The sequence below is a fragment of the Sciurus vulgaris genome (genome assembly GCF_902686455.1).
Source record: "Sciurus vulgaris genome assembly, chromosome: 3".
Lineage (NCBI taxonomy): Eukaryota > Metazoa > Chordata > Mammalia > Rodentia > Sciuridae > Sciurus > Sciurus vulgaris.
In genome coordinates, this window is record NC_136463.1 from 183839122 (window position 1) to 183849310 (window position 10189).

At 44.0% G+C, this 10189-nt stretch overlaps 1 pseudogene across 1 annotated transcript; it reads left to right on the forward strand.

Moving 5' to 3' along the window:
- The first annotated feature begins 739 nt into the window (after positions 1 to 739).
- Positions 740 to 6522, forward strand: LOC306655798 (serine/threonine-protein kinase PRP4 homolog; annotated as a pseudogene). The gene is made up of 3 exons: positions 740 to 1020; positions 3302 to 3399; positions 3520 to 6522. The product of its transcript is annotated as a serine/threonine-protein kinase PRP4 homolog (transcript).
- Positions 6523 to 10189: the final 3667 nt, after the last annotated feature.

The following is a 10189-nucleotide window of genomic DNA, read 5'->3' on the forward strand; positions in this document are numbered from 1 at the left end:
CCCTCACGCGGTGGCTGCGATCGCCGCGGTCTGGGTGCGAGGCGCGGGCTGCGTCCCTTGCCAGGAGATGTCCTCGTGCGGCCCTCGCGGTGCTGACACTGCAGGACACGGGCTCCTCGCTGCCTCAGGAGTAGAACTGCAGTCTCCGGGTGGCTTCCAGGGCACTGGGGTTGGGCGGGCGTTCGTAGACTGAGACCTGGAGGCCTGAGAAGGCTGAGCCCCGCGCGGTGCAGGCTTGGCCCTGGGCATGGACGCGGGGCTGCGCCGTCCTGGGTGAAGCGCTGGGCACTGTCTCTCTGCGGCCTCCCGGCCTCCCCGTCTGCACCCTCCCCGGGGCGTGGCCTGCGCGGCCCTCCCCCCCAGGGCGCGTGGATTCCCTCATGTCGGAAGGGGATCGTGGAGGTGCCGTGGGGGGCTCTCCCTTTAGACCCTCAGTGTGACAAAACTGAATGTTTCTGTCCCCAAACGTCTGCCCTGGAGTCGTGGGGACCGCGCCATTCTTTTGAAAAGCAGTGCAGCTCCCTTCCTCCAGCTTTCTTGTTCTCCTAAAATCTCTTCCACCTGAGATCCGATCATAAGTTCTTAGAAATCCTCCCGAGAAATTGTGACCCAATTAAAACCAACTCTGTGGCCCCGATACTCCCTGAAACTTCCTGCGAATAACAGGATGACAGGCCCTGAAGGCGGCTTTGTCCACAGAGCACGGGACACGGACCCTGCAGCTCTCCTCTGACGCCCCATGGACGGCTGCGGGGCTCCCCGGTGCACCGCCAGCTGGCAGTGCGGGGCGCCAGGTCGTTCCAGGAAGAAACACCCATGGCGGGGACACTTGGACCTGCGGAGCCGCCCACAGCCTTCCCCGCACCCCACGCTGGCCCGAGGCTGCCACTCTGGGCAGCAGGGTGCGGTCCGGCCGCCCAGCTTCACCATGAACTCAGAACAGGCCCATCTGGGTGGAGCTACCGCCGCAGCTGGCCTCGGACAGCGCTGGGGTGGAGCCGGTGGCCAGCACCCCCGGGGGTGAAGACGAGCTCGCCCGGCAGTCCCCCACCCATCACACCTGCAGCTGCCCTGCTGCACTCCTCCTCCCTCCGCGCCCGCGCCTGAGCAGGCCAGACAGAGCGCCAGGGGACGGAGGAAAAGACGTCCCCGTGGCCTGCATCCCAGCACATCCAGGGTATGAACGAAGGCCACCACGCTTTCCACAAAGGAAAAAGACCACACGCTAGTCAAAAAACGATCATTTTAAAGACCATCAGCACAGACAGGATTCGGGTAGGACATCAAGTGACAAGGGCAGTGTGCTCTGTCTGCTCCTTTAAAAATGAACACAGGAATTAACTCAGTAGTACTGTGACTTTTATTGAATATTAATATTTGGAATAAAAGAAAACACGTTAATGACAGTAGAGTGACACACATCACTACCTCATGTCCACTTGTGACTGCATGACCTGCAATATGTGCGATCAGAAAAATGAGAGCTTACACTCCATTAATGTACGATCTATCAAAACGTATAATGCATTCTACGGTCATATACAACTAATGAGAACAAATAAAATAAAAACTAAAAATTTAATAAGTTTAAAAATTTTAAAGAAATAACATTTTATGATTATTAGGTGAAATTCTTAACAAGCTTTATTTAAGGAAAATATTTTTAGATCCTTACACACTTCTTATTTCAAATGGTAGAAAGTCATGGTGTCTAAGTATATCTTCAAAAACAAGTTTTCTCTAGTTGATTTTATAGCTGGAACAAAACTGCTGTTTAAAAATTTTTGAGAAAATTGGGAACTTGATTATGGAATAGGTATAAGATGAGATTAAAAATTATTATTAATTATTTAGGTGTAACAATGTCACTGTAGTTAGAGTTTTTGGAAAAGGACTTACCTGTCAGATAAATTTACATAAAAAAGCGTGATACTTGAGGTCTGCTTTAAATGTTTTCTTTTTTTTTTTTATAGTGAGGCAGAACCAAGTGAGGCGGGATTGGAAAAGTCATGGTAATTGTTGAAGCTGAAGCTGAGGAATGGCCACATGGCTCTTATTGGAGCCTATAGCTGGACTATTGTTCAAAAAATAATCCAAAAGTGAGAACAGTAACGGCTCCAGTCGCCTATAGTTGTGGAAATGAAAATACATCAGTATCATAATGTGCAGCTCAAAGTTTTTGTCGCCACTGGGAAATGAGACTGACTGGACTATTTTTGTCAACATGGCTGTTGACGCAGCATTCCAATAGTAAGGGACAAGTGTTCCCTGTGCGTGGCGGGAAGTGCTAAGATTTGCTCTGTTTCCTTCTTTCGAGTCAAGTTGGTTTCCACCAATTGCTCCTTAAAGGCCTGCTGTGGATTAGGACTTCTTGGTCCCCCAGAGGTCCCCGTGCGGGAGCGTGGTCCTCACTGTGGTGGTGGGACATGGTGGGCTTTGAGAGGTGGAGCCCCATGGGAAGTCCTTGGGCCCTGGGGGCCCTGCCTCCAGAAAGGATGGTGGACCCCAGCCTCTCTCTGTTTCCTGTCTCGAGATGTGAACTTTTCCTCACACACGTGTCCCCACTGTGACGACACACACCAGTGCCCTGACCTGCACCTCTAAAACCGTGGCTGGATCTTAATGCACCCCAAGGTCCATGTGTCAAAGATGGTCCCCAGCATGACACTACTGGGAGGCGCCCAACCTTGAGAAGTGGAACCCAGTGAGAAGTCCTTGGGTCGTTGGGGGCGTGCCCTCAAAGGTATAGCAGAGCTCCAATCTTTTCTTCTATCTCTTTTGTTTTCTGGCCATGATGTGAGGCATTTTGCTCTGCCACCTCTTCTGCCATGATGTGTTTCCTCACCACAGGCCCCAAAGCAACAAGGCTGACTGATCATGGACTAGAACCTGAAGAACCATGATACAAAATAACTCTTTTCTCTTTATAAGTCAATTATCTCAAGCATTTTGTTATAGTGGCAGAAAGTTGCCTAATCCACTAAATAAATCTCTTCTTTAAAAAGTTGGCCTGCTTCAATTTTTTGTCATGGTAATATAAAACAGACTGATAACACTGACTGATTGATACATTTAAAATAGAGAATTCGAATCCTACTTAATGCTAAAAGGATTGTCAATAGCATAAGAAATAAAGAAACATAGGAGAATTAAGGATTTAAAAATTTGAGAATTATCCAAAAAAGAAAAGACTCACATTTCCAGATAATGTTAAGAAAGTACGGAGTACTGCTTGCCCCTACGCGCATTGCACATGCGCTAAGGCTTTTTTTTTCACCCCCCCTTTTTCCACTTCCACTAGCTTCCACCGTCCCGGGAACCGCCGCTACTGCCGCCGAGGAGTCAGGAAGTTCAAGATGGTGCCGCGGAGACTCAGTTGCTGGGGGAGAAACCGGAGCTGTGCGACAGTTGATTGGATGCAATATGTTCAAAACAAATGACCTGCTAGATCTATTGTGGAAACTTGAAGTTTTCTGAACTTCCAGTGGAGAAGGAGATTTGTCTCCCAATGTGTGTCAGTATTAAGGCTGGAAGATGTTGATAATTCTGAAAAGAGTATAAATGAAGAAAATGGAGAAGTATCAGAAGACCAATCTCAGAATAAGCACAGTCGTCACACAAAAAAAAAAAGAAACATAAACACAGAAGTAAACATAAGAAACATAAACATGCCTCAGAAGAAGACAAGGATAAAAAACATAAACATAAGCATAAACATAAGAAACACAGAAGAAGTTATTGATGCTTCTGACAAAAAAGGTATGTCCCCAGCAAAAAGAACTAAACTTGATGATTTAGCTTTGCTTGAAGACTTGGAAAAACAGAGCGCCTTGATTAAAGCTGAACTTGACAATGAGTTAATGGAAGGAAAGGTCCAATCTGGCATGGGGCTTGTTTTATAAGGTTATGAGCCAGGCTCTGAAGAAGAAGGAGAGATTCATGAAAAGGCAAGAAATGGAAATAGACCTAGTACTAGATCTTCAAGTACAAAGGGTAAACTTGAACTTGTGGGCAATAAAAACAGTACAAAAAAATGAAGTAAAAGCAGATCCAAAGAACGGATTAGACATAGGTCAGATAAAAAGAAAAGTAAGGGAGGTATTGAAATAGTTAAAGAGAAAATAACTAGGAGCAAGTCAAAGGAGAGGAAGAAGTCCAAAAGTCCATCCAAGAGAAGTAAATCTCAAGATCAAGCAAGAAAATCAAAGTCCCCTACCCTTAGAAGGCCATCTCAAGAGAAAATTGGGAAAGCCAGATCTCCTAATGATGAGAAGGTTAAAATTGAAGATAAAAGTAAGACTAAAGATAGGAAAAAATCCCCAATTATAAATGAAAGTAGAAGTCGTGATCAAGGTAAAAAATCCAGATCCCCAGTTGACTTAAGAGGTAAATCCAAAGACAGAAGGTCACGGTCCAAAGACAGAAAATCAAAACTATCTGAAACTGATAAAGAAAAGAAGCCAATTAAATCTCCCTCTAAAGATGCTTCTTCTGGGAAAGAAAATAGGTCACCCAAGGTCGTAGTCCTAAAGGAAGAAGTTTGTCTCCAAAACAGCGTGAAAAATCAAGAAGAAGTAGATCGCCACTTCTAAATGATAGCTCTAAGCAGAGCAAATCACCTTCTGGAACTCTGTCTCCTGGTAGAAGAGCCAAGGGTCGATCCTTAGAAAGAAAACGAAGAGAACCAGAAAGAAGACGACTTTCTTCTCCAAGAACACAACCTCGAGATGATATCCTCAGTAGACGTGAAAGATCAAAAGATACCAGTCCTATTAATAGGGAGTCTCCAACCCGAAGAAGAACAAGTAGATCTCCCATTAGACAAAGGTCCCACTCCCCACTTAAGACGTAGTAGATCTCCAGGAAGAACAAGCAGGTCTCCTCAGAGAACAGACAGAGGTCGTAGGAGCAGATCACGCTTGAGAAGGAGGTCTCGATCACGAGGTGGTCGTAGACAAAGAAGCAGAAGCAAAGGAAAGGAAGATAAATTTAAAGGAAGTCTTTCTGAAGGAATGAAGGTTGAGCAGGAGTCTTTATCTGATGATAGTCTCGAAGATTTTGATGTAGAGGAAGAAGATGAAGAAGCCCTGATAGAACAGAGAAGAATACAAAGGCAGGCAATTTTCCAGAAATATAAATACCTTGCTGAAGATAGCAATGTCTGTACCATCTGAACCAAGCAGCCCCCAGAGCAGTACCAGAACACGATCACCTTCTCCAAATGACATCCTAGAGCAGGTAGCTGCTGATGTTAAAGAGTATGAATGAGAAAATGTTGATACGTTTGAGGCCTCAGTAAAAGCCAAGCATAATTTAATGACTGTTGAACAGAATAATGGTTCATCTCAGAAGAAGCTGTTAGCACCTGAGATGTTTACAGAATCTGATGATATGTTTGCTGCATATTTTGATAGTGCTCATCTTAGGGCTGCTGGCATTGGAAAAGATTTCAAAGAGAATCCCAACCTCGGAGATAACTGGACTGATGCAGAAGGCTATTATTGTGTGAACGTAGGTGAAGTCCTAGATAAGCGTTACAATGTGTATGGCTACACTGGGCAAGATGTATTCAGTAATGTTGTAAGAGCCAGAGGTAATGCAAGAGCCAACCAAGAAGTGGCTCTTAAGATCATCAGAAACAATGAGCTCACGCAAAAGATTGGTTTAAAGAATTAGAGTTCTTGAAAAAACTTAACGATGCTGATCCTGATGACAAATTCCACTGTCTGCGACTCTTCAGGCACTTTTATCACAAGCAGCATCTCTGTCTTGTATTTGAGCCTCTCAGTATGAATTTATGAGAGGTATTAAAAAAATATGGTAAGGATATTGGTCTTCATATTAAAGCTGTAAGATCCTATAGTCAGCAGTTGTTCCTGGCATTGAAACTCCTTAAAAGGTGCAATATCCTACATGCAGATATCAAGCCAGACAATATCCTGGTTAATGAATCAAAAACGATTTTAAAGCTTTGAGATTTGGGTCTGCTTCACATGTTGCGGATAATGACATAGGCCTTATCTTGTCAGTGGATTTTGTCACGCTCCTGAGATCATTATAGGTAAAAGCTATGTCTATGGTATAGATATGTGGTCTGTAGGTTGTACCTTATGTGAACTCTACACTGGAAAAATTTTATTTCCTGGCAAAACCAATAACCATATGCTGAAACTCGCCATGGATCTCAAAGGAAAGATGCCAAATAAGATGATTCGGAAAGGCGTACTCAAAGACCAACATTTTGATCAAAATCTCAACTTCATGTACGTAGAAGTTGATAAAGTAACAGAGAGGGAGAAAGTTACTGTCATGAGCACCATTAATCCAACTAAGGACCTGTTGGCTGACTTGATTGGGTGCCAGCAACTTCCTGAAGATCAACATAAAAAAGTACACCAGCTAAAGGACTTGTTGGACCAGATCCTAATGTTGGACCCAGCTAAACGAATTAGCACCAACCAGGCCCTACAGCATGCTTTCATCCAGGAAAAAATTTAAACAAGATGAAGAAACTCCAAGGGGGTGTGTGTGCAGGCCACAGCAGCATGCCCTTGGTGTAGTTGAGCCTGCCTGCAGGGATGGTCTCCTCTTTAAAAGCAGGTTGTGTACAACATTCAGTACACTGAAGAGAAAAAGGAAAACGGGGCACAGGCCATTCAACGCCTTCTGCAAGGGGTCTGATTTGCTGAGACACCAGCTTCACCTTCTTAACAAGGCACCTAATTACATGCACATTTGGGTGCATTCAAGAATGGAAAATCAGAATAGCAGTATTCTTCTGGTGGGTTTTGCTCCAATTAAAGACATGAAATGAACTTCACAACTAGGAAGGTGATAGATGATATAATAAGCCAACTCTGAACCTACACTCTGACTCTTCATGGTTTAGACTTACTAAAATAAATGCAAGGCGATTTTCATCTTCAGGTGCAGCTCAGTGGAAGATGGTGACAACCAGAAGACATGAGCTAAGGGTAAGGGACAGTTCTGAAGAACCTTTCCATTTAGCAGTCAAGATATGGAAGCTGATCTCTGAAAATGCTCAATGTGTATCCTAATTGTTCATAGTATTGTTTGATCTGTAACTTGTATTTTAGCAGCACATGTCCCCAGTTGACTTATTGGAAAACTTAATAAAAGTTGCCTCTTGGTAGCAAAAAAAAAAAAAGTACTTGGAGACAAGATGTGTATTTGTTTGAGTTTCTTGGTTACCATGGCCATTAGATTACACTCAGTATCTGAAAAGGGAAACCAGAAACATTTACTGTTGCAGTGCAGTTAGGTTTATGATGAAATATACCTCTAAGGATTTTTCTTGGATATTAAGTAACATTATCAGACACCTCTTCAGCTGCTGTCTTATTGAAAGCACAGAGATGAGATTTAAATCAAAGTTTTCTGGATGGATTCCTAAGAAGTTTTGAAATGCACTCTTAACTTTGAATCAGAAGACCTGGTTTCGTGGATGGTTAGGACAACGTGCTTCAGTGAAGGACCAGCAAGCCCCGCCTCCGTAGGTAGCCACCATGCCACCGTGGGGATTGGGTGGGACTTGGGCGGGAGAGGCAGGGCTACCTTCTCTCCCAAACTGCTGTGTGTCCACTCTAAACATTGGCCACACCAGTTCTGGTAGACATTTCCTGGTGGCGCCCCCAAAAAGGCTTCAGATTCCAGTGCTGAGGAGCACCGGTCTGCACAGTTAGGCCAGTTTTTCTGCTACAGGCGTCTCCTGCTTTTTAATACACTAGGGTGTACTCGAAAGTCCCAAAGCATGGAGTGCACGACTTCCTAACTAGGTTGACCTTGACCTTGAGGACCCCCTTCTCCCCCTGCTTTTTAAATGTGGTGTGCTTTCTTAGGTCTTTCTCCTTAGCTCATTGTTTGGGAAACTCTGGACTGAAACGAGAGCCAGTAAGTCTATGTAACGTTGAAAGCACCCTGGTTCTCATTCTGTCATTCAAAGTAGAACTCGCAGACCCCCAGGTTGACATGGTGGCTCAGAGCAGGTGCCGGATTGCCTGATTCATCCTCCCCATTCTTCCATTTAAACTCCCACAAAGACACGTGCAAAACTGCAAATGCATCAGAAGCTAAGAATATCAATTAAGGGTTGGCCACAGTCTTGGAGGGATTTCTGCCAAACGCAGAGCAGATGAGGACAGATTGAGAACCTCATTAGCTGGTGCACAATGTGGTTTCTGAAACAATGCTGAGGTCAGACAGGAGGGAGCCAGGTCCACTGCAGAGGAGCCTGGCAAGCACTAGGAGAAGCTCAGTGGGCAACCCTGAGCAAGGCAGGAACTGCATCCAGAGAGGAGGGCCACTTCCTTCTCCCCAACCATCAGCAGTCCTGTTAATCTGTATTTTCAAAGACCAGTGCAGCCATGGGACTCTCCTGGTTGTTATACACGAGGGGTAACAGGAACCCCACACCAGCTGAATCCTATTAACACCCGCAATGTGGTCCCTGGCCTTCCCTCCAGCTATGGAGCTGAGGAGAGAATTGTGTCAGCAACAGGGTAGACAGTGAGGAGATGCCAGGGCCTTTCCACAGCCCAGCCCCATGTTACCACAGCGTGGCCCTGAACACGGCCGAGGGATGCCACGTTAGCAGACAGGAAGCTTTGGCAGAGAAATGCCAGGTTAGAGGCAGATGGTGAAGTATCTCGCATCTGAGAGACAAAGTCACTGTCATTGAAATAGGATATAGATGGCTCCCAATTCATTGGAAGGGAAGAAAACACAGAAATAGAGTCAAGGAGAAGAGGTCAAGCCTGTATTAGAAAGAGCCACAGCATAGAAACAGGATGACAAGAGCCAGAGGAAATGTATTTGTGAGACAAAAAGCAAAAGAGTTTTCTGCTTATCAGAAGCAAGAAGACCAGATCAAAAAGAAAATGGGAGTGTCATTGAAGGTTCACCAAAACGAAAGGACAAGACAGATTTGTTTTGTAAATGTGAGTAAAGATAAATTAAGCACATGCTAATGAAATAAAGCAGAATTTTAAAAAGGAATAATCAGATAAAGTAATATACATGAAAAATAAGCAGGAAAGATTATTTCCCATTGGGAAAGATGTGATAGTGATGAAATTACAATCACAAAATATTTATGTGCAAATAAAATTGTCGATATATTTAAAGTAAACAGTGTTAAACATCTAAGAAGAAAATTTACAAAAAATTACAATAGGTCTTAATAGACCAACACAAGGTCTCCTTTGCAGGTTGACAGGGTAGAACTTTTTAAGAAGTGCAGAAACTTGGATAATAAAAATATGGCTAATGAGGGATGGGAGGGAACAAATGTAGGGTTTCAAAACAAAAAAAAAAAGGTGCATCCTCTTTCTAAGCATCTATGGAATGTTTACAAAAATGAATATGGAATAGTACACAAGCACACCTTGAGTTCCAAAAAGAGGACTACACTCTATAGAGGTGTTATGAAGTTTACAATTAAACAAGAAATGGGTGACTAAAATCCAAGCAAAACAAACAGACTAAAAATAATTTAACCAAACTTCCTTAAACAATTTTGATTAGGAAAAAAAGTTCAATTCCTCACAAATGCTGACAGCTCTCAGTTTCTGTCAGGTGTTTTGATGTACCAACATGTGCGTCGCCAACCCCACGGCAGGTACTGCAGTCATGGAAGTCACATTTCCAGGACTTGGAAATAGCAGTGGAAAATGCTGAAATGAAGCTTAAGTATAAAAACACAACCGAACACTAGAAATGAACCAAGTATTAACACTGACTGAGTTGAAATTGTAAGTGGGATTAAATTTCCTTTTTTTCTTATCAATACAGGGATTGAACCCAGGAGTGCTCTACCATTGAGCTATACCCCCATCCTTTTCTTTTTTTCCCTTGTCTCAAAGTTGCTGATGCTGGCCTCAAACTTTTGATCTGCCTGCTTCAGCCTCCTGAGTCACTGGAATTACAGGCATGCACCTCCATGCCTGACTTGCTTCTTTTTATTTTGTGTGATTCTCAAATTTGGGGCAATGGATATGTAGTTCAGTAGATAAACAACACTTTTTGAGAGAAGAAATTATTTAAAATAACAATTAACTCTGGGCCATACTGCTTCCAATTAGGATTCCAGGCTCCTCTGGTGAGTCTTGGCAGCAGCTGCCCATCACTCCAGTCATTGGGCCCAGAACCTGCTAGGGTGCGTACTGCTCTC